Below are 25,969 nucleotides of genomic sequence, written 5' to 3'. Positions count from 1 at the left end.
TTATTCTTGGTTGAGGTGTGATGATACTAATGGTATATTAATTCGGTGAAGCATTTTAACATTTTTATGGATTATTTTAGGGGCTGAGCAGTTGCGTAAGATAGGCTGGTTGGTGTGGTCTTGGACGTGTTGGTGTATTTGGTCATGTAGAAATATAATTTATTTTTGCATGGGCTTTTGTAGACGTTAACAAGTTATCTTATTTTATTAAGTTTAGATCTTGGGAGTTGTTTGCATTGTCTATTGATAACAACATTGATATTCTCTGGATAGATTGGTGTAGGTACTAAGAAGCATCGGCAGGAGGCATCAGACCTTGACACTCCTTTTGGACCATGCTTCCCAATTGTTATGAAAAATATAATTTTGGTCATAAATCCAGGAATGACTTCGGAAGTCAATGTGATCCCTAACATCCATATCAATAGGATCCCAATTGTTCATCACCCTAAAGGAATTAATAAAATGGTAAGCCATTCATTCATCTTGATAAACTTAAGCAGACTCTCATTATATACAAGGTCATGTGGAAGAAAAGAGATTGGTATTTATACCCCTAACAACGGGACTTCCATAAATTATCCATTTGTCTCCTTTAGAGGAGTCGTCTATGAAGGAGAAGAGCGATCCAAAATGCAGCGGAATTTAAAATTTCTCCTTTAGTGATCCTTACGAATGGGCATGATCAGTGATAGAATCGTTACCTCTTGTGGCGATTGTAACCTTTGATGCAGATCTACGAAGCGATCACGAACGTTGAATGATGACAACGCCTCTACTTAGTCCACACGAACGAATTCCTTCAATCTCAGTGCTAGCTACTACGAATGAAGGCTTTGAGTGAGAGAGAGAGAGAGAGAAATGAAATTGCAACTGCACAAATGCTTCTACACAAGGGTTCTATTTATAGAACCACTTGTGTGGGCTGCAAGTTAAAAAGCCCACTCAAGTGTATGTCGCCCATATCTTATAATATGCCAAAATCACTTAAGCACGTGGTACCTTACCATATTTTGTATTCTACTTAAGTACACCGTACCTTACGATGTTCTACAATTCACTTAAGTGCACCGTACATTACGGTATTCCTTAGTTACTCTATCTCTCATCAATCCGTCATTTTGTGTGTGACCCTGTAGGTTTTCGCGGCATTGGCAATTATATTAAATCACGTATTTAACATAATAAACAGTGAGCGGTATCTAGCAACACATCACTGCTACCCAAGACACGAAAATGTCATGTGATCTGACAAATCCTTTTGTGATAATACTTATGTGTATAATTACCCTTTCGCCCTTATAGGTGTCTATGTTGAACACAAGGCATAGACCGTGTCATACTTGTCCAGTTCAATATTGGGCCCATAGACATTTATCCTGTTACGCGGGATGGGCAAATTCCATCTAGGTCACTCATGTCCCTTAGCATGCTTCGTGGAGTACCCATCAACTGTCTTTATGGTCATCCAGTTACGGACAACGTTTGATCAGCAATAAGGCACTCGACTCTACATCTAGGGTCCATAGTGGTTTCAAGTCGAAGGGTGGTATACACCATTATCACCACGAGAATAACTTATGACACTTTGCATAACATTCTATATAGTATTCTCATAGCGGATCAATCTAGTATAAATATTACTCTTAATATTCATACCTATGTTTAAGACTTGATAACTCCTTATCCATGATCCATGAGATGTGATCATCAGTCTATATACATAATAGTCTTAATGCTTTAATGTTATCTCACTTCACAATAAAGCTCGACTACGGATACTTTAAGAATAGTGTCCTTATGTTTAATGTGATCTCATGATTAAGTCACACTTGATACATTAAACGGACTATCTATTCTAGGGACTTTATTAGACAAACATAATAAAGAAAAATCCTTTTATTATTAATAAATAATTCGATACAAGTACCAAAAGTATTGACCTCTAGGGCTTACACCAACAATCTATACTTTTGACAGGATGAGAACTATAAGGTTCACTACCATCTTCAATGGAACCCTCGCCAGAACTAGAACTATCACCAGGCACGATGAGGCTTGCGATGGTTTTGTTAACCTCTAAAGGATCAATGTTTGGCATCTTTGGGTTCACTATCCCAATAACAGAAGAAGAATTGTCGCCATTGAGTATATATATTATTTTTATAGGTGCATCCCCTATGTTAGCCATAACTAAAACAACAAAAAGGAAGCAATGAACTTTAAACAAGAAGGAGAGAAATGGTACCCAAAGAAGCCGAAAATTGAGGTAATGGTTAAAGATAGGTGACTCTGAGGTTGCAATGAACTAGGAAATGTAGGGCCGAAAGAAGAAGAAAAAAGAGATTGATGAAATGGGTATCGTCAAAGCTAAAAGAGGAAAGATAATAGTTTATAGAAGAGAAGAAGCTTAGGTTTAGAGCAAAGAGTGAAAATAGTGTTTGAATTAAAATAGGGTAGCAAGATAGACTAATTAATGACCCCAAATGAAATAAAACAGGGTTACGAAAAATAATGTTGAATTTCATATCGGGAATGCAACGACAATTGAGTGCACTTGAGAATCTCTGAGGATGTGTCACTCCCTAGTCTAGAAACCTTGGGCCACGTATTAAAAAAATCATGTGAAATGTCTCAATGATGAGGCTAGCATTTAATGCACTAGTTCCATAGGTTACTCATGATATATGTCAAACCTTTTCCACTTTTTCAAGCAGCGATATCGTTACAAAGAACCGACCCATTTTTCTAAAAGACTTCTCGTTGCTACGCCACGAGAAGCCTTGGGGGAAATTGTTCCAGCATGGCCAAAGGCCCCATGAGAGAAAGACTCAACCATTAGTCCAATACTATTTCTCTAGAACAAGGAATGTGTAATCTAACCATGCTTAAAAGTCTAACACATGATCCAGTCCATGAATCCTTAATCACAGTTGGGTATTGTCATACCCAAATTTTGTCCGTTAATTTTACTATTATATGGGTTTTAATCATATTTATCTCGAATAAATGAGATATCCCATTTGATGGTGAGGTGAGATTCAAGGAAGTACAAGTGCGAGAGGTCCTGAGTTCAAATCTCATATTTTTCCATTTTAGGGTGTTTTTTTCCTCTTTTATTTGTTTTTTTTTTACATTTTACTTCTATTTTTGTTCACAGTATATAAGAAAATTTCATTTTTTAATATTTTTTATTAATTTTCAAATTTATTAATTAGGCATATTTTAAAAAATAATTTTTTGTTTGTGTTATGCATCTTATAGTCTAAAAAAAGACGGTTTTTAATTTGAATCATTATTTTATGAATATTTTAGTTCGATTTTTATTATAATTCTCACTTTTTAATTTAATTTTATTATAATCTTGGATTTGATTTGATTAGTTTCTTTTTTTATTTTGTATATTTGATTTCATTTTCATTAGTTGATGTAGCTTCCTTTTTTATTTGACCTAGTATACTAATATAAATAACACACCAACTTTTCACCCAATGGGAAATTCACTCATACACACACGGTACAACACCAATATAAACCCTATAATATTCACCCTTCACTCTTATACACAATATGTATCTCATGTCACATCAATTTTAAATAACATGTGAGAACACCACCAATTACCCCACTAAAAATCACCTATAATATCCTCAATCACACAACAAATTTTGCACCAAGATCACTAACAATTCATCTGTCAAAACCAAAAATCTGAAAACTCAAAAACTCACACACTGACCAATACATGAGGAAAAAGGGAACACATTTTTCATAGTAAAAATTTTGTTACCAACACCTTCAATCATTAATCCAAACTTCATACTCAACAATCTCACATACATCCACCAACAATATACATTAAATCAAAGGGAACAATCACTTACTGAGAAAAAGATGACTAAAATTCACACAACAACCGATTCTAAAAATCAAATCGAAAAAGAGAAGAAACGAGATCGGAAACCACATCATCCCTTAGTCGTTAAGCCCCCGACGTCGTCCACGACACCACCATGATGGTCGGTCCACCACCGTGAACCCTTTTATCATACTCCATCTGTAGCTGTTGTGGTTACCTCCCTTTTCGATTGTGAAATTGCGAGAACCACCGCACTGATTTCTTTCGTTTTCCCCTTTGTCTCAATAATGTTTTTGTTTATGTTTGCAGGTTGCTTCAATTTCTTAGAGAACAAAGGGTAATTTTCTTTGTTTTTATGAAAATTTGAGAATGAGTTTGAGGAATGAAAAGAGAGAGAGGGAGAGAGAGACAGTAGAAGGAAGAAAAGAAGAATGAGGTTGTTGGGGATTTCCTTCGGGTATTGTAGCCTTCGTTTTTTACTTTTTTATTTTTTTAATCCCTTACCGCCACTTGTCTAAACTTAATTGGTGGGGGCTGAATTTGAAAAAAAAAAGAGTAATTCGATAAGACACTAGCAACTATGGAGGTTCAAAACCAAATCATTCCAATAGAAAACAATAGAAAACCGTAAACCAAATCAAAGCAAATCGAAACTGCAAAAAATTGTATTTGGTTCGGATGTGTTTTGGTCATTTTATAACAAAACTGCGTAGTTCGGTTTGGTTTGCAGTTTGTATTTTACAATCTGAACTAAACCAAACCAAACCGTATTATGTTACAACCTAAACTTCACTTATCCCACATCAAACCCAAAATCCAAATCTTTTATGTCTTAACCTTACAAATATTCTCTTACTCACGCCTAGGATATATTATTTTATGCTATTATTTTATGTTTTTTACTCCATTTTTGTCTAATTTTATTTTTGTATATTGAATGAGAAGTTTTTGTCTAAATATGATGAGTTTTATTGTTATTTGGTAAAGTATAAATGACTAAATATAAAATTATGTTGTTCTCTATAGGTGTATGTATTACTCAATAAAAATCTTATAAAAAATTGAATCAACCCAAACCGCATTGGTTTGATTTGATTTGGTTCAGTTTTATATCTAAAAGTCAACCAAACCAAATCAAACCGCATATTTTTTTCTCTTGTGATTCAGTTGATTTTTAGTGTCAAAATCGCCCAAACCGCACCACAAATATCCCTACCAGAGTGCCTCTCCCATGTAGTTAATTTATAAAAATAATTTTAAAAAAATCAAAAATACAAAACACATCCTTTCCTTTATTTATGTCATTTAAATTCAAAAATATATAATAAACCTTTTCATTCATGGCCTTGTACATAATCACCAAGAATTTTGCTTTTTCATTAAAATTCTTAAAATACAAAAATAATTCTTTTTTCGCTTAAAGTCAAAACTACAAAAATATATCTTCCTTTCTTAACTTGTGAATATTTCACCCACATTGATCCGCTGTCGCACACGGATCAAAAACGAGTTTAAGATAAAACGTAATAAAAAGGGAAGCGACACTCAAATATCGTATTTCAATAACTCTTGGATTATTGTTAACCTACTAGAATCGATTTGGGGGAGGAGGGGGGGTATATTTGACCCAGAATAAGTGATTATAAAAAGTGATTATGAAAAAAGATTATAAAAATAAAATGATCTACTGATTCGGTTCCTACCTATCATCGATTATTATAACTTCACTGCCCTAAGCGGATTCTATACATGTTTGATCACAATATCAATCAACAAGCGAGAATGAAATCATAAGAACTATGTTTCTTATTTTCCTATTAAGCAATCGGTTTAGAATAAAACGAATTAACAGATTAAGCATACGGTAACACGCAATCAAAATTAGGGAACAATAAATCAATTGAACCATGCAAAACTACTGTGTGATAAATCAAATTAAGTAAACGATAAACACATAGCAAAATTGAAAGGAATAGAAATTAAATTGCAAAGTTATATTAATCTCAAGTATTGAAACCTAAATACAACAGATCAACAAAAGTGATTAGTTCTTCATAGGTTTTCGTACAAAGCTTCAGAAATATTTCATGAATAGTGAATATCATTACTGTAGCAGCGAAAATCCATATAAAACAAAATGGAAAATCGTGCCTTATGGGATCCGACCCGAAAATTACAAAAACTGTCCCAAACTAACTATTTTAATTAAGTCTGGAACTTCAACGAATTATTAGACTCTCCTTCACTCCGATTCTTCTTTTGACTTCAACATGAAACTTGTAACTCTTTCTCTCAACTCTCTAACGCATATTAGAAAATGTCAATCCAATTCCAGTAGCTTAAGTTATGGGTTGCAAAGTGACAAGGTATCGAAAATAATTGTTTATGCTGAAAATAAAGTACGAAAATAAAATAAAGCCAAAAATAAACTTAAATATAAAAACATACTAGAATAGTAAAAATAATATAATAAACTATAGAGTTGTCTAAGTACCATAGTAGAAGAATATGCATCAAAATACACGGATCAAATGTGTACATGATCTAAAAACTTTTTCCCAATCAAATTAACTTAACATTTTTTACAATTCAAAAACAAAATTAAAATCCACATCACGCATCAAATCTTTTCTTTTTCGCTCCCTGCGACAAATCCTTCCCTCTTCGTCACGTGCGACAACTCAACTTTTTTTTGTACTCGTGCATTCAATTCTAAACCAATACAATTTGTCATAAACTAAGATCAATCAGCCAACAAAACTGTGAACTATGATGACTCTGATTTTTCTCATCACTTGATGAGAAATACGTAGGCACAAGGTTGCAAAACCAATGCGAGCCCCCTAACCTAGAACTAACACTTTCCCTCTATAATTCTTTTTTGTAAACATCAAGTAAATAAAAGTAATAAATAAATAAATAATTAGGAAAGTATCCCTTAGACAAACACATTAAACTCCAGGCTAGAGAAGGTTCTCATTGAGTACAATGGAGATGAGGGGTGCCTAACACCTTCCCCTCACTTAATTGACTCTCGGACCCATATCCGGTTGCGATGACCATTTTATCTTTTTTCTTTAGGGTTTTATAATCATTTCCCCCATTCCTTAGGAATGAATCAAATATGGTGGTGAATCTGTAATTTTTCCTGTCGTGACAATTGGCGACTATGTTGGGGACATTTCTAAAGAGAGTCTAGCATACCCTTTAGTTCTAGGATTATTTGTTTATTTGTTTTAATCTTATTTTTATTCTTTAACTTGTTATTTATTAATTTTTCTTGCACTCATTTTTTCTTGCATTATTCTATTTATTTATTGCTATTTTCTTTATTATATTTATATCTTGTCATTAACATATAAGGATTTCATTTCTATTTGAGAGCAAGCTCTATACCTGAACTCGAAGAAACATAAGTTAAGTAAGGGGTCGTCCTTTTTTGGCCACTGTGGATTCTTATCCCATGAGGTCTTTAATGACTCCGCATAGAGTAAATCGGTTCAAAGAATTTGTCATGAGTTGACTAGCACTTCTTCATGATGAAACTTTGAGCTTGATACATGACTCTAGGAACCTCTTCTAGAACTCAAACGTGAGACTTCATTTATGGGAAGGATCTCTAAGGGAGACCCTGTTGAAATTTTATCACGGGAGGGCTATACTCTATTATGATGAAGTTTCACCCAGGGTCCATGACCTTAGGTTTGTTCTAAAAATAGCCAAATGAAATTGATGACAGTCCTCCATTGCATGAATTTGGTCAAAGAAACAGATCAAAACAAGTTAAAGAGGAGCAAATATGAATAATAAAGACCACAGAATAAGGAAAAAAATTGCTAAGTGTGAAAAAAATAGGGACTTTGTGAAAATAAGGTGAAAAATGGAGCAAAATTGTGCAGCTATTGGAATAATCATATGCAACATCACACACACGATAGGGATGTGTCAGATGCATCGTGCGCGTGATGGCCCCTTTTGTAGGGATTTTCTGACGCGTTTTGATCCATTCTGAAGGTTTTTAAAGGAGATTTTGACACTTTTTCATGTGTTACGAAATTTGGCACAACAAGTACGAGTTTACAACACCATAAGTGATTTTTGGATAACATTTGAAACCAGTAGAGGTCAATCCTTCAAGGGATCTCATGTGCACTTCTTCTTAATTGTTTTTGGTATTATATTTTTAATTATGAGTATTTAAATATCTCTAGGTTAGGTTGTGTTTGATGAACCTGTTTCAATATTGTTGGGACATATGTTTGATTTGATATTCCATGAGTATTTTGACCTATAATTCTATTCAATTTCTTCTTGTTCGTAATAATTTTTTTGTGAGATAGTCTTTTAATATGATTTTGGGCACATATGTAATATTGACCATTAGTCTATGTTTTGGACCTACGACAATTGTTGTGCTTACATTGGTTGAATAGGGATAGGATATCCCGAGTAGTGGCTAGTGAATTAACACTCTGTTGCATTGCCTACTCCTGCTTATGCTAGTGGAATAGGGATACAAAACTCTGAGTAGTGATTAGTGAACTATATCAAAAGGGATTGGTCATAGCGGTTTTGTTAATTCGCCGTGGGATTATAGTGCCAATGTCATTCATGTAATGCATCAAACATTAACAATAGAAAAATAGTGGATTTTATACACAACTTGACCGCTTTCATAATTCTGTTTGAACACTTTATTTTGTTTTCACATTTCAAACTCGAGAACCCCCCACCCCTATTTACTATTTCCTACGCATTACGCAATTTTGTCTTGTTAAATAAAAGTCTATGTGGATTTGATCTTATTTATTACTACGAAATTATCGGTACACTTGCCGAGAAGTCACCAAAATCCTAGAGCCTACACGTGAGGGGATTGGGTATAAAGACTTAGAACCACCATATCATAAGGAGCTCTCTTAAATAAGATGTTCTTATATCTATCATTATCCCTAAACCCGTATGAGTTTCCTTATACCCAATACAATCCCTAAACTCATTTGGGTTTTCTTAGATTTGGCTTTATCCCTAAACCTATTTGGGTTTTCTTAGGTCTACCATTATCTTAAAATTGCATGTACATTGTATTTCCATGAAAAACAACTTTTAGCATCCCTCTAAAAAAATACTTTTGCATATCCATGCATTTTCATACATCCACATACATGCACTAGCATAACAATTATACCTCTTCCACCTTCTCCAGAACCTCAACTCGTGATCCGACTAGTTGACTTCTTGATACTCACAAACAAAATCGAAGCACGTCTCAAGAAGATATGAAGGAACTCAAAAGTGGTCAGGAACTGTTGAAAGAGGAGTTCAACCAACTAAATACTCAAATGAACTTAGTCATGTAAGTACTATTGAGAAGAGAAGGCAACCCTTCATCATGCCAGCAGCAGGCCTACCCAATGCCACATATACAATAACCATTAATGCCGCCTCCGCATAATCAACAATGGTATCAACAACAATAACGACCTCATGTGTCGTACCATCAATTCATTATAATCAATAAATAAATCCAGCACCGAGGAGGTTTGATCCACTCCCTATGCCTCATAGTCGTCTACTTCAGCATCTACTTAGAGGATCATCGGTAGAGCTCAACATGCAAAGTCTTTCTTCTGGTCCATACCCTCCTGGTTTCAATGAGAACACAAGGTGTAAGTACCATGTTGGGTCCCCAGAACATACTCTAGAGAATTGCAGAGCCTTCGCATGCAAGGTCTAAGACCTTATTGACAATAAGCATTTAACTTTTGAAGGAGGAATCCCATTGGTGAATGGTCATTCCTTACCTTAACAAGTGCAAGAATGTCAAGAAACATCACGTAAAGTCAACGATTCAACAAGGAAGCTCATCCCTAGGATCATTAGGTATTTATTTCTAGTTATAATTTATTTCTTGCTAAAGTATTATTTTCCTTTTAAATTTGTACTATTTGATTAGTAGTTTTTATAAAATGAGCATGCAGGTTTTTTATTTAGTATTCATTCTTTTGTATGCCATCATGTACCATACAAGCAAATATCAAACGCTTTTTCATTTCACTATTCGTCTGTTAACAAACTTATGAGTAGAATGATATAAACAAAATAACTCAATTTGCTGACGTATGTTTTTTATTAATAAGACCTGACTGACGATGTAAGGCATTATTTTACTTCCCAGATACTAGAGTAATAAGGAGATAATATATAGTCAACCCCCTCGAGCATGAAGTTGGTGTTCTTTCTATTGGTAAAAAGACCTTAAATCTTAACTAGGGGCATGGTTGTTTTTCCATTAAGTCGACGATGCATTCTAACTGCACGATAATTTTCCATCTAATCACCTCAACAAGAGGTTCAAGCATACCCTCTTCCTCGCACACATCATCCAACGTCGAGGAATCAAATAAGAGATAAAACTCACAATAGTCAACATGGAAATCTCAGCTTTTCTGAATCAAAATCAAAATCTCACAAGAATTCTTCAAAAGAATAGAAAAGAGGCCGCTAAATCAAAAAAATATGGAAAAGTTTACTTAGGCTAAAGTTAGGGAATCTCGATGGGACAAAAATTCAAAAGAATCGGTCCATGCAAAAATACGGATTAAAAGAAAAGAAATAAAAAATGGAAACAAGCTTGTAAACGGAAGTAGGTGACTGTCACCTCAAGAATCTCGTCAGTGCTTGAACCATTATATCTACCTCTATCATCATGACTACTAAAATTCTCTTGCCGACTAAATGCATATGTTGAGTTAATTAGATTTAGTAATGGAGAACATCAAAGGAGTGAGGGTGGGTTAAATCAAATTTTGAGCTTTATATCCTTTTTTTTATAAACTGTGAACCAAGTCACGTTACAACCCTTAAAAGACTTAATTGCAGCTAAGTTCACTATGAAAGCATACTCAGCCAAATCATTTTTAAACTAACTCAAAATGTTTGTTAAGTCATCACTAACCATATTGTTCTATCACAGTTTCATATCTTCATCCCTGCCAACCTTAGGGATAAATATCACCCATCATACACATCATATATGTTTTCTATAACAATTTTCGATTTCAAAACTTGCATGAGCATTGCATTATAATTGCTTTTCAAAAGGAACAATTTTACTCGCAAATCAATACTTAGCATATAGGAAATTTCAACAATAGTCTGATCAGAGGCATACCACTTCAAGACATTTGTAACTAGGGGGAAATCACCTAGGGATCCTGCCGATCAAGAGAAATTTCTTATAATTAGGGGCAGATCATCTAAAGATCCTTTTGATTATGGTAACAATTCCGAGAATTGGCCAACCTAGGTCAAATCACCTCCAGACACAATTGATCAGTGGCAGACCTTTCAAGATTCAAATATTAAGGCAGTCTGTATCGAGGTTGCATTGCAACATGGTGGGATCCAATTTAATTTTCAGGAAACTCCTTTAAAAGGTAATACCAATAGAGGCAAATCTCCTTAAAACATCGTTGATCAGGGGAAAATCCATCCAAAGCTTGGTTGAATAATCAGGCAGATCACTGTAAGGTTCGAACAAAATAAGCCATTCCAAGAGTCGGTCGTCCAAGGGATAATCTCTTCAAGGCCAAGCTAGGGCTAGCCACCTTAAAAGAATGGTAAATCCAATCCTTCAAAGATCGGTCAATATATGGTAAATCGTTCCAAGAATTGACTAATCGGGAGCATAACACTTCAAGAATCAAATATGGGGGAAAGTTGTCTCAAATTCATCATATGACAAGATTGCTTCAAAACTCATACTGGGGCGAATCTCTTTAAAGACTCAATTGACTAAGGTAAGATAGGCTAGGAAGGGGAAAATATTCTTCATACATTTGAGTTGCTCAAGCAAAATTTGTCGTACATCAGCGACCATCGAGTTCAACATGATTATCGGGAGGGCATGCTAGCACAACACCCTACCACCTTCTAACAAATAGCCTTGTTACATAAACAACATCATTAAGCCTTAAACACCCACAAACCACCCCAGGGGAACTCACAGAAACATTCAAATCAGTGCATAAATCATTATCATGGATCGATCATGACGCTCCGTTCTAACATCCAATCATGTATATCATCTCACATATACTTACAACAAGAAGCATGAAAAGTAAAAAAGCCCAATCCTACTTATCTTATCACCTTACAAAAAGCCCAGTCATACTTGACACATATCCTGAAACCCAATCTTCTTGATCAAAATAACAACCATCACACTTCTAACATGTATTGCATAATCAATCATCCTACTTCATGCAAAAAAAAAATCTTAATCATCATGCATATCACGAGTCATGTGGGGTACTCGCCCTCATTCCTATAGACTGTCAGTCACCGGAACTATACCATGTAAATCCATCAAAGCTAGAACACCGTTTGGCACACAAAGACCGACACTTGTCTAACTAATTTCAAAACCCTTTTCTTATTTAAAATCTAATTCTTGCTTGGAACTCATTCAATTTCAAGACCAGTTCCCGTCTTAAAGTTGATTCCAAATCTAATTCTCATTTAGTACTCATTTAAAGTCATGTTCTCGTCTCACAAATCATTTTCAAAGCCCAGTTTCCATCTGGTAACTCATTTTCAAAGCCTAGTTCTCATTTGGAAAATCATTTAAAATCCCAATTCTCATATGGCAAACCATTTTCAAGTCCAATTCTCGTCTAGCAATCAAATATCTCAGTCATACATCATGTCATGCTTAACATATCCACGAATATAGAACATTACCCCATACAAATTTAAAACATACATTTGTAATAAAACATGCATGCATGACATAACATAAGGGTCAAAATACCTCAAAAAAATCCAAAATTAATCCCCAGATAAGTCAGTGACAGCTCTCCGACTAGGCTTTTCTCTTTCTTACCATTCATCCCAACGAGTCTATCTTATAGACATTCCCAAGCTGAACTGGTTACAATCCCCGGGTGAGCTTATTTTAACAAATAGGTTTATTAGCTTCCCAGTAGACTTCCCCACAAGGTCTCATTTGCAACATGCTCCCCAACAAATTTCCCTCTGAGGAATTATGCTAGAACGTTTCCACAGTAAAGGATCGTTCTAAGGACCCACGCTACTCGATCATAAGAAACCTTACGTATCCCTAGCAAATCATTTGTCCGCGTACTAATCCTTCCATTAGTAACAATCCATTTATTGCAATCCCCGCATTGGACTTTCTTACTCCAGCCCCGAGTTGGCCGCCTCTCTTTTTCAACTAAGGTGTTGATTCCCGTGTTGGTAAGAACTTTGTTTCTCCCTGGCCCCGACCAGAATATCCACTTATATTTGGCCCGTTTGGAAATCATTCTATTATCTAGTCCGTCCAAAAATTTCTCAATTATCCAGTCCGTCCGAAAATCTATCCATTCTCTAGTCCGTCCTGAAAATTCTCCATTATCCGATTCGTCCGGAATTTTCTCCATTAGCTGGTCTATCTGGAAATTTTTCCATATATCGGGTCCGAACGGAAACATTTCCATCACATTTGGCCCGTTCGGAAACCTTTCCATTAAATCTGGTTTGTCCGAAAATCATTCCATTATCTGGTCTATCCGAAATCTTTCTATCTAATTTGGTTTGTCCGGAAATCATTCTATTAAATATTGTTCGTCTAGAAACCTTTCCATTAAATCTGGTACGCCCGGAGATCTTTCTTCATTACCTCTGGTTCGTCCGGAACCCTTTGATTATATTTGGCCTTATCCAAAACCATTTCAATTAAATTTGGTTCATCTGAAAACCTTTCCATTAAATTGGGTTCGTCCATTTTTCTTCATTACCTCTGGTCCGTCTAGAACCCTTCGATTATATATGGCCTTGTCCATAACCATTTCAATTAAATATGGTCAGTCCTGAAACCTTTCTATTGAATCTGGTCCCTCCGGAAATCTTTCTTCATTACCTTTAGTTCGTCTGGAACCCTTCGACTATACATGGCCTCGTCCAGAACCATTTCAATCATATATGGCATGTCTGAATCATTTCAATCATCTCTAGTCCATCCAAGCATCTTTGGCCCGCCCGTAACACTTTGATATTCTCTAGACTCGTTCAAATATCTTTGTTGTCTCTATGACATTGGTCCATCCCATTCTCTTTGGCGTCCTCGCTACAGCCAAGTAGAGGACCCATTTCATTCCAAGTCCTACCCAAGGATCATTAGGACAAAATCAAGATTCAAAGGTAAAAAATTAACCCGTGGATGAGTGTCTGCCAACATATCCTCAACGTAGTTAGTCCTTCATACAAATTATTTCACCACCATGTTCCTCTTAAGGGACACAATCGGGGTTTTCCTGTATTTAATTATCCTCCACCATGAATGTGTGAAGACTTCGTCTTTCACACTCTCAAGTTGAAGGATAATTAAATAGGGGCAACTGTCATACCCCAATTTTATCTTGACATTTTATTATTATATGAGTTTTAATCATATTTATCTCGAACAAATGAGATAGCTCATTTGATAGTGAGGTGAGATTCAATGAGGTACAAGTGAAAGAGGTCTTAAGTTTAAATCCCATATTTCCCAGCTTTAGGTGTTTTTCTTCTCTTTTATTTGTTTTTTTACATTTTACTTCTATTTTTGTTCACATTATATAAAAATAAAAATAAAATGCATTTTTTTTTATCATTTTTATTAATTTGGCATGTTTTCTTTAAAAAAAATTGTTTTATGCATCTTTTACCTTAAAAAAAATCAAAAAAGAAGGTTTTAAATTTGAGTCATTATTTTAAAAAATAAATCAAAGATTATTCACGCAATGGATATTTTGATTTGATTTTTATTATAATTCTCAATCTTTAATTCAATTTGATCGTAATCTTGGATTTGATTTTATTAGTTTCTTTTTCTAATTTCAATATTTGATTTTATTTTAATTTCATTTTCATTAGTTGATGTAGCTTTCTTTTTTATTTAACCTAATATACCAATATAAATAACAAATCAATGTTTTACCCAAGGGGGGATTCACTCATACACACAATACAACACCAATACACACCCAACAATATTCACCTTTCACTCTCATACACAATACTTATCTCCTCTCACACCAATTTTACATAACACTAGAGAAACACCGTCAATTGTCACCACTAATAATCACCTATAATATCCTCATCTCACACATGAAACAAACTTTATACCAAGAACACCAATAATTCACCAGAAACCAGACTGTTAAAACCAAAAATCTGGAAACTCAAAAACTCACACACTAATCATGATGGGGATTTCCTTCGGGTATTGTAGCCTTGTTTTTTTTCCAAAAAAATTAATCCCTAACTGCCACTTGTCTAAACCTGATTGGTGGGGGCTAAATTTGAAGAAAAAAAGACTAATTCAACTAGACACAAGCAGCGCCTCCCCTATGTGTAAAGTGTTCTTCTTTTTCCCCCCCTCATTTTCTTTCTTTTAATTGTTATTATTATGGTTTAATAATTATGGTTAGAAATTAAAAGGGTTAGTAGGTCATTTCACTATATATTTCCTCTAAGCCCAATTCCATTTACACTACCTTTAGTTATCTTGTTTTATTATTATTATTAGTTATTTAATTTAATTATTCTCTTTCTTATGGTTAATTTGATTATTTTAATTATCAATTTAATTATTTAAGTTAATGATTAATCACTTAATTTAGTTGTTTAATTAATTTAGCTAAATTTGTAACTTCTCTTTAATCTAATTATCTTAGTTAGTTTATTTAAATTGTTAAATTTAGTTGCTTAGTTAATTTATAAAAAGGATTTTAAAAGATACAAAACACATCCTTTCCTTTTATTATGTCATTTAAATTAAAAAATATAAAATAAAACTTTTCATTCATGATCTTGTACATAATCACTGAGTATTTGCCTTTTTCATTAAAATTCTAAAAATACTTTCCACTTAAAGTCAAAAATATAAAAATATGTCTTCGTTTCTTAACTTGTGAATATTTCACAAATGTGTGCATGATCAAAAAAAGGGTTTCCCAATCAAATTAACTTAACATTTTTCACAATTCAAAAAAGACAATTAAAATCCACGTTACGCAACAAATCTTTTCTTTTTCGTTAGGTGTGATAAATCCTTCCCTCTTCGCCTTGTGCGACAAGGTTGCGAAACCAAGACGAGTTCCCTAACCTAAAACTAACACTTTTTCTCTTTAATTCTTTTTTTGTAAATATCAATTAAATAAAATCAAGAAATAAATAATTAGTCAAGCATCCCTTAGACAAACACACTAAGCCCTAGGCTAGAGAAGGTTCCCGTTGAGTACAACGGAGGTGAGGGGTGTCTAACACATTCCCCTCACTTAACTGACTCTCAAACCCATATTTGGTTGCGATGGTCGTCTTATCCTTTTCTTTTGGGGTTTTATCATTATGTCCATTATTCTTTAGAAATTAATAAAATATGTTGGCGACTCTATAATTTTTCTCACCGCAACATGTATCTTCTCACGGTTCTCCATAACTCATATTACTCATAATTTTCTCATTGACTTGGGCGTTGAAATTCCAACCTTGTAAGTCAGCCATATGTCTACTACATCGGAAATACAAACCCATCGTAATAAGGTATTACCTCATCATGTCACCAATTATTTATTGTTTTGAACCAAACAAGAACCAATTTTTTTGAATACCAATGACTCAATCAATTTTGATGATAATAATTTAATTTTATAAATTTATTTTTTTCTTTAATGTTAGTTTGAGTGAGTTGATAAGATCCTAAATCCAATTATGGGTTATAGAAAGCTTATTGTAGTTGAATCATTTAATTAATGATGTTTTATAAAAATTTGAATTAATAAATGTCAAGTTTAAATCTTGTGCACACAAGGAGGTTAGTAGGAGTATTTGCATTAATCTAGTATAGTGTATACTTGACATACTAATCATCAAAACGGGTTTCCTACACCATGAATGTAAGACATGGTTAAGGAAATGATTTTTATGAAATGCTTAGGTGAGGTTTCTTAAAAAGTTAGGAATCATAATATATATATATATATATATATATATATATATATATATATATATATATATATATATATATATATATATATATATATATATATATATATATATATATATATATATATATATATATATATATATATATATATAATATATATATATATATATATATATATATATATATATATATATATAGATTGTTGATGCACCTCAACCTTAGCCTAGGTACATATATCGATGAAGTGTTGAGACACCCAATATGCATAATCTCACGTTAAAATTATTACATCCGTCATATGATGTTTTGTCTAATGGACAATGCCTTATCTCATTGGATGAGAAGAAGGACAAATGAAAAGCATCCATATGCTTTGATGATTAGATCAATCATGTACACTGATGGCAATTCGTCATTGCATAATTTTAGTCGAATAATCGGATCAAAATAAGTGAAAGATTACCTAAAATGAAAAAGAAAGACCAAAGAATGAGGAAAAAATAGCTAAGTGTGAAGATTGTGGACTTAGTAAAAATTTGAATGAAAAGGAGCAAAAAAGAGTGCAGCTTTCGAAATAATCGCATGCACCATCGCGCAGCATCGCGCGATGGGGCCCATAAAAGTTGCATCGTGCGTGCAATGAAAGTTAACATGCGCACGATGATCCATTTTTCTGGGGTATTCTGACGCATTCTAGTCTATTCTGAAACCAATAAAAGGGAATTTTCTACACTATCACAAGGGTTATGATTTGGAGAGAGCAAATAACGACTTTTACAGCACCAAGGATGATTTTTAGGGCATTTGAAAGCAATTGGAGGCCATTACTTCAAGGGAATTCATATTCTATTTCCATCTATCAATTATGGTATTGTGATCTGAATTATGAGTAACTAAGCTCCTCTAAGTTAGGTTGTGTTATGATGAACCTATTTCAATATTGTTGGATTCTATGTTGATTTGACTTTGTAAGAACCTTTTGATCTATAATGCCATTCAATTACTTATTGTTCTAAATGTTTTTTTATGTGAGATATTATTTTAATATGATCTCGGGCACATAGGGAATATTGATCATTAGTTTATTTGTTGGACCTAGAATAATTTTTGTACTTGCGCTGGTTGTATATGAATAGGAGACCCCAAGTAATGGCATAGTGAATTAATGTTCTATACATCACCTAACCCTACTTACACTGGTGGACTAGGGATAAAAAGCTCTAAGTAGTTGTTAATGATTTATTTCGTGGGGGATCGACTATAACGATTTTGTTAATTCGCAGTGGGTTATAGTGATAAGATCATTGATACAAGGCATCAAACATCAACAATAGAGGAATGAGAGATTCTAAAACATAACTCGACTGCTTTTGTGATTCTGTTTAATCGCTTATTTACTTTTTCACACTAAAACTGGATCCCCCCCTTTACTAGTTTGTATACATTGCACATATTTTGTCCTGCTTGAAGGCAGTCCCTGTGGATTCGATCTTTTTCATTACCGCGTCATTATTGGTACACTTGCCAAGAAGTCATCAAGTTTTTGGCATCGTTGTCGGGGACTGTTGAATTTTCAACAAGGCGACATTTATGCAATGTTTTAATTTTAGTATTTTTTTTTTGTTTTATTTTCTTGTTTATCATAGTGCTACTGGGGTATTTTCTATTTGCGTATGTGCAGTTCAGGATCAACACTAATACCATTGGATCCAGAAATTGAAAGAACCGCATGTGCTCATAGAAAAGAAGTTAGAGAAGCAACTCTGAACGATGAAATATCAGTAGAAGAGCAACTATCAATTTCTTCTGACTCTGAAGAGGAAGTCATCATAGAAGCTCCATCGCCCATAACTATGGGGGACTACTGTAAAAGAATCGATGAAGGATAGGTTTCGAGAGGGTTTGTACCGACAGACCCTACTAACTTTGATATTAAAAAAATTGTACTTTCAGGTTTAAGAGAAAATCTGTTTGACGGGAACACGATTAGAGACCCGTGGGCGCATCTTGCACGCTTTTACGAAACTACTTCATTGGGTAAACCAACTGATGTCACTGAATACCAAACTAAATTGAGGTTGTTTGGATTCTCACTTATTGGAAGGGAGAAATATTGGTTACTTTTCCTTCCAAATGGAACAATTCGGACTTGGAAGGAATTGGAGCAGCAAGAAACTGAGTCACTCTATGAATTTTGAGCAGCAAGAAATTGAGTCACACTATGACTCTTGGGAAAGATTCAAACTTTTCTTATGCAGATGCGTGAATCACAATATGAATAACATGTAACAGATGAAAAATTTCATTAAAGGTATCAAGATTCAAACTCTCATGTTGTTGGATGCTTTCGCAGAAGGTACTATCCGCCAAATGGTCGAACCATTAGTAAAAGACCTTATTTAGAAGATGTTTATGAATGAGTACCATTCAAAAATCAAAGGGTCAGTCAAGATTGAAACTGTGGGCGCACCTAAAGGTATGTTAGTTGTTGATACCCGTATTGCTCCTTTAGCTCAGGTTGAGTTATTAAATTAAAAGTTAGCTGAAAGCAGCTTAGGTGAAGCTAACGTGAGCCAGGTACAAGCACTTAGGTGTGATTTATATGGAGGAGAACAAGTGAATGGAAGGTGCTCGTTGGAAGGGACAAGTGAGGAGGTCCAATTTACTAATTTTCATAAGAGCAACCCATACTCCAACACATACAATCCGGGTCAGAAAGATCACCCAAATTTTCGTTGGAGCAATAATCAAAATTTAAATGCTAACTAAGCTATGCAATAAAGCCAACAAACTCTGTTTCAAAGGAAGTCATCACAGTTGGAAGAGACCTTTCAGAATTTCATTAAAGTCACTCAAAGTAGCTTTGATCAGGTAAATAAGAACCATGAAACTATGACTAAAAACCATGATGCATCAATCAAGAAGTTGGAGACATAAATTGGTCATTTATCCAGACAAATAGTTGTTTTTCCTAGCTCAAGTGGAGGATTCACAAGTAACATTGTAGATAATCCTAAGAATGAATCATGCAAGGGTGTGGGAACAGATTTTGGGGTAATTACTAAAAAGGGTGAAGCTGAAATAGTTGAAGAGGATGTAATTACAAAAAAAGGTGGAACAGAAGAAAAAAGAAGAAGAGTGGAAATCAAGGTGACAAAGAGGAAAGAGGAGTCACCATTGATCAACTCATTGATAAAAACTCTCCTTGGAGAAGAACAAAGAAGCAGATCCTGAATGAACTAAACCCATCTTTACCAGATTACGTAAAATCACCATATCCCATCATTAAGAAGAAACTGGTACATAAGGATGAGACTGGAATGTTTGAAAAATTTAAAGAAGCGTTGACAAAACTTCAGGTAAGTATCTTGTTTCATGAAATTTTAGAATTAATTCCCAAGTTTGCTAAGTTTATGCAGGCATTGCTGAAAGGTGGAAAACACTAGTTGACTAAAGAACAGGTCAACATGACAGAGAAAGAGGAGATGGAGGAACCTCAGGAATTGCCACCAAAGAAGAAGGATCCAGAAAGTTCACGATCACTTGTACCATTTGTGGGGCAAAAATTCCACATGATTTATATGACTTAGGGTTAAGCATCAATGTCATGCCACTGAAAAATTTCAAGGAATTGAAGATAAGATAGATCTTACTGAGCAAAATGACGTTAACTTTAGCTAATTCGTCTATTACACATCCGCTTGGTATTGTAAAATATGTGCTAGTTCATATCGATGGTTTGACCTTCCCTACAGACTTTGTGGTGATTGACATGAAAGGTGATTCAGAAGGGTCAATTATTCTCGGGTGCCCATTCTTGGCAATTGAGAAGGCAAAAATAGATGTGGAGAGAGGTGAACTTGTTTTGAAATTCAATAAGGTAAAGGTGGTGTTTAATGCATATGAATGGAAACCATATTTGGAGTATCTATATACATGCAACCAGTTGGAAGAAAAAGGTAGTAAAGTTAAAAAAGGAATGACAACAGGAATTTTCACCGGCGTGAGGGTATCCCTTGTGCTTGACATGTTTTAAGCATGAGACATCAAGCTAATGACGGAAAAGAAGCGATGGATGGGAGGCAACCCATCATTTATAATCAGTTTTTGTTTTGAAGAATTTATTTTATTTTTATTCAAGACCGTCCAAAAGAGGAATTAGCTGCTCAAGCATAACCCTTCCATGATGATCTATGTTTGCTTTAATAAATAAGTTTATAGTTGTTTTGTTTTTTTCTTCTTTCAGATTTGCAAGTATAGCACTTTAGCATTGAACAAATGATCTAAAAGAAGCTTGATCATCACAATAGAAACTAGTAACTTGAAGATGAAGGATGAAAAAAGAATCAACGAACTTGTAATCAACCTTCAGATACCTCATCTAGTAAGGTTTGAGCCAAATAACTTCCATTGTTCCATTTTATTTCTTTATGAGTGTATCCATGCATTATTATTTTATATAGTTTGATCTATTTTTGATTAAGTTATCTGGTTTGACTAACACACACTGAGACAATTTTTTGTTTATAACTTTGATCCTTTTTAAACCACCATGTAGTAATAGGTATATCCATTGCTAACCCTTTTGAGCTTTAGCCTTTCTTTTAGTGAGGTGGCCTAAAATTCTTAGCCATATGACTTGAAAGATATTTTCTTTCCACCTTATCTTTGGAGTTAGGTAGATGTATAGCTCCTAAAGTGTATGAAAAAGATTAAATTTGGGGTTGCTCTTGGAAGTGAGCAAATTTTTAAGTTTGGGGTTGGGGTACTAGAGAAGATTGGCCAAAAATTTCAAAATTTATGAGAAAAAAGAAGAAGTGGAAAAGACACTTCTTCAAAAAAATGAGAAAAGAAAAGAATGATAGTATAAGAAGGACCAAAAATCTCTAGTACCGTTAATAAGGAACAAATATGTATGGTGATAGATGGAGAACTAGGAACCTAAATCCAAAGATTTAAACTTACTTTCCTAAAAATATCCTACCCAAACATAAGCCAAATTACAACCTAAAAAGACATTGAATGTGCAATGAACTCTATTAGAACATGATCAAGCTAAGTATAATTGATTTTGCATGTTGATTAAGAGATCACCCTATCCATTAAGTGAGTCAAAGTGAGCTGAGAGACAAGTTAAGTACTCGTCAATGTTGAGGATGTTTTCTGAATTCTCTGGATAGAAGTTGGAAGCTAGAATAATGGTCAGGTAAAAGAAATAGTTAATTTGGTGATGTTCGATTGTTATTATGCAACTTGTTTTCTGTTGAAATATGCAATTGCAGGCGAGTTACTTGAGGATAAGCAACGATTCAAGTTTGGGTTTATGATGACAGTCTGACATTGCATGATTTTAGTCGAAGAATCAGACCAAAACAAGTGAAAGATGAGCCAAAATGAAGAAGAAAGACCAAAGAATGAGAAAAAAAATAGCTAAGTGTGAAGATTGTGGACTTAATGAAAATTTGAATGAAAAGGGAGCAAAAAGAGTGCAAATTTGGGAATAATCAGATGCATCATCACACAACATCATGTTCGCGATGGGGGGCCATAAAATCCGCATTGCACGATGCAAGTCATCATGCACGTGATGATCTTTTCTTTTTGGCTTTTCTGACGCGTTCTGATCCATTCTGAAGCCAATAAAAGGGAATTTTTTGCACCTTCACAAGGGTTATGATTTGGAGAGAGCAAAGGATTTCTTTTATACCACCAAGGGTAATTATAAGGCATTTGAAATCCATTTAAGTCCATTACTCCAAGGGAATTAATATTCTATTTCCATCTATCAGTTATGGTATTTTTATCTGAATTATGAGTAGTTAAGCTCCTCTAGGTTATGTTGTGTTATGATGAACATATTCTAATATTGTTGGATTCTACGTTGACTTGAATTTGTATGGACATTTTGATCTATAATTCCATTCAATTGCTTATTATTCTTAATATTTTTTATGTGAGATACTCTTTTAATCTGATCTTGGGCACATAGGGAATATTGACCATTAGACTATTTGTTGGACCTAGGGCATGTTGTACTTATGCTGATTAAATAGGAGACCCTGAGTAGTGGCATATGGAATTAACATTATACATATCACCTAACCATACTTGCGTTGTCAGACTAGGTATAGAAAGCTCTGAGTAGTGGTTAGTGAGTTATTTCGTGAGGGATCGGCTATAACGGTTTTGTTAATCCGCCATGGAGTTATAGTGATAAGATCATTCATACAATGCATCAAACATCAACAGTAAAGGAATAGGGGATTCTAAAACACAATTTGACCGCTTCCGTGATTATTTTTAATCTCTTATTTACTTTTCGCACTAAAACTCGAAAACTCCCCTTTTTTTACTAGTTTTTATACATTCCACACATTTTGTCTTGCTTGAAGGCAATTCTTGTGGATTTGATCTTTTTTACTACTGCGACATTATCGGTACACTTGTTGAGAATTCATCACACACCATGATATGTACTACACTAGATGCACCATATGCTATGAGCATAAGCAATAAGTACCAAAACTGGTTAAATTGTTCATCACTAAATCACTATCAAGAAGGTCCATGGATACCTTAAAAGGACCTGGTGTTCCTTTTCTTGAAAAGGACGTGGGAATAATCATTGAAAAGGAGTTACAATGATGTTACTCCAAAGTCAATGAACAATATATCCATATCACGGTATAAAATAAATTATATGTTTAGGTGATAATTTTGTATGTTGTAAAATGCTTTAGATAGTTGTCGTTTCTAATACAAAGGTCAAATATATGATTTTGATCACTTTGCTCATTCTTGAGAAGAAAGTTTTGTTTCTTTTATTGAAGATCCTATTAATCTCATTCACGATGATTATTGGTTAATCCTGCATGTACAGAAAACTATATCTCACTAGCAATCCATGTACGTATATTTTGACACTTCAATTTCTTTTCGATAGAAGATGGAAAGTTGAAATTGGAATAGGTGTATATTATCAACATAGGAAATAACTCCTTATACCCGAATAAAGTAGCAAGTTTAGATGATACTTGATGCACACAATGGACATAGAAATGTTAAGAAAACATCTGATTAGCTCTAATATTAGTGGGAGATTATTGGAGTAAGTCCTAACAGTCAATAAGTATTGGTTGTATATGCATTTGTATCATGACCTTGATATATATTGTTTATTAATATACAATAATTAGGCATTGTAATGTTACTTGTATGTGACATAATAAAGTCCTTAGAATAATTAGTTTGTTTAGTGATACATTAAGTGTGACTTAATCGTGAGACCTTATTAAACATAAGGACATTATTCTTAAAGTAACAATAATAAAGATTTACTGTTAAATAGGACAACAATAATGCATAGAGACTATTATATGAGTAGACTGATGACCGTATCTCAGGCCATGGATAAGAGATATCAAGTTTTCACATAAGTGTAAATATTATATGTAATATTTATACTGAATTGGTCCACCATGAGAATACTACATAGTATGTTATGTAACTATCATAAGTTATTCTCATAGTGATAATTATGGATATCACCCTTCGACTTGAAACCACTATGGACTCTAGATGTGGAGTCAAGTACTTTATTGCCAATCAAATATTATTCGTAATAGGATGACCATAAATATGGTTGATGGGTGCTCTACAAATGATGTTGAGGGGCATGAGTGAGAGATTTTCCCCTCCTACATATATGCGTGTAATATATATGGGCCCATTGATCGAGTGTGACTATAAAATGAATGATTATGATTAAATAAGTCGATATGAGATATCAGGCTTATTTATTGTTATCAAGTATACTCAGGGATCAATGAATAAAATATTAGACATATAAGGGTGACACATTATATGTGTTGTATTCAATATAGATATAAGGGTAATTGTACACATGAACATTATCAAAGAAATGTTATGTAAGATCATACGAAATTCTCGTCACTTGGGTAACAGTGATGTGTTGTTAGATACTGCTAATTATTTATAAATTAAATATGTGATTTAATGTTATTGTCAATATTACGAGAACCTACAGGATCACATGTATAGAGTACTTATAGTAGAATGAATGATTAAATTGAATAATATTTAATTTAATTATATGTTAATAGTATATAATTATGGATAAAGGATAGGAGTCTTACTAAAGGTGCCACCATAGTTGGGATGTTTAGTTTTTCCTAGAGGTCAGGATGCTCTTAATTTAGTAAAAAAATCAATATATTAATGCATATACAATTTATTTGGTTAAATATTATTTCATTAAATAAATGAGAATTGACAATTAATTAAATTAAATATGATTTAATTTAATTATTTTATTTAACTAAAAGAGTTTAATTAAATATAAATCAGTTTGAGGTTAATTTTGAAAAATCCAAAATAAGAATATTAGGGCTTTAGTAGTTCTCTATAAATATAAAGGTTCTTTCTCATCCAATACTAGTTTTAGTTTTTTTTTCATTCTCAGAAAACGGCTAACGTTGTCTTCCATTTTGCACTCGTGCGGGCTTCGCAGACATGTCAATATCTTTCGTCATTTTTATCAAAGTTAAAGCACGCTACAAGAGGTATTCAAATAATCCTTTGTTTGTGATTAATTATTTCATCAAGATCCGTTCATCAAGATTTTTCCGCTAGGAGAATAAAAAATTTAAGAAACCCCTCATAAATCCCTTCACATTAAATAAGCTAGTCGAGACTCTTCTATGCTTGCTTGCTGAAAAATGATAAATCGCTTCCTGGCGAGATCCCGATAGATAGTTACAAATAATCTTGACAAGTTCATGTACCACATCAAGAAATCCTCTTTGAGTGTGTCCGCTAAGAGTTTGTATTTTAGTGAATCTATTACTCTGACTATGGCTATTTGGGTATTGAGGGTTGTAATGTGTTAATGAGGATCACTTTAGCCATCAAAAGGTGTCAGTGATAAAGGTTTGAACATTTCAAGAATAATCACCTCTCATATATCAATAGATAGAGGTTAAGGATCAAGAAACTCTTCTTCCTCCCCCTCCACAATAGGTTATTGTGGCCATTATTGTAAACCTTACATGTCTCCCTACAAATCTTTATTTTGTTCAAATTAATTCCTCCAT

This window comes from Lathyrus oleraceus, chromosome 6 (assembly GCF_024323335.1).
Source record: "Lathyrus oleraceus cultivar Zhongwan6 chromosome 6, CAAS_Psat_ZW6_1.0, whole genome shotgun sequence".
In the NCBI taxonomy this organism is placed as follows: Eukaryota; Viridiplantae; Streptophyta; class Magnoliopsida; order Fabales; family Fabaceae; genus Lathyrus; species Lathyrus oleraceus.
The sequence above is the reverse complement of the archived record's forward strand: the minus strand, read 5'-3'. Positions refer to the sequence as shown.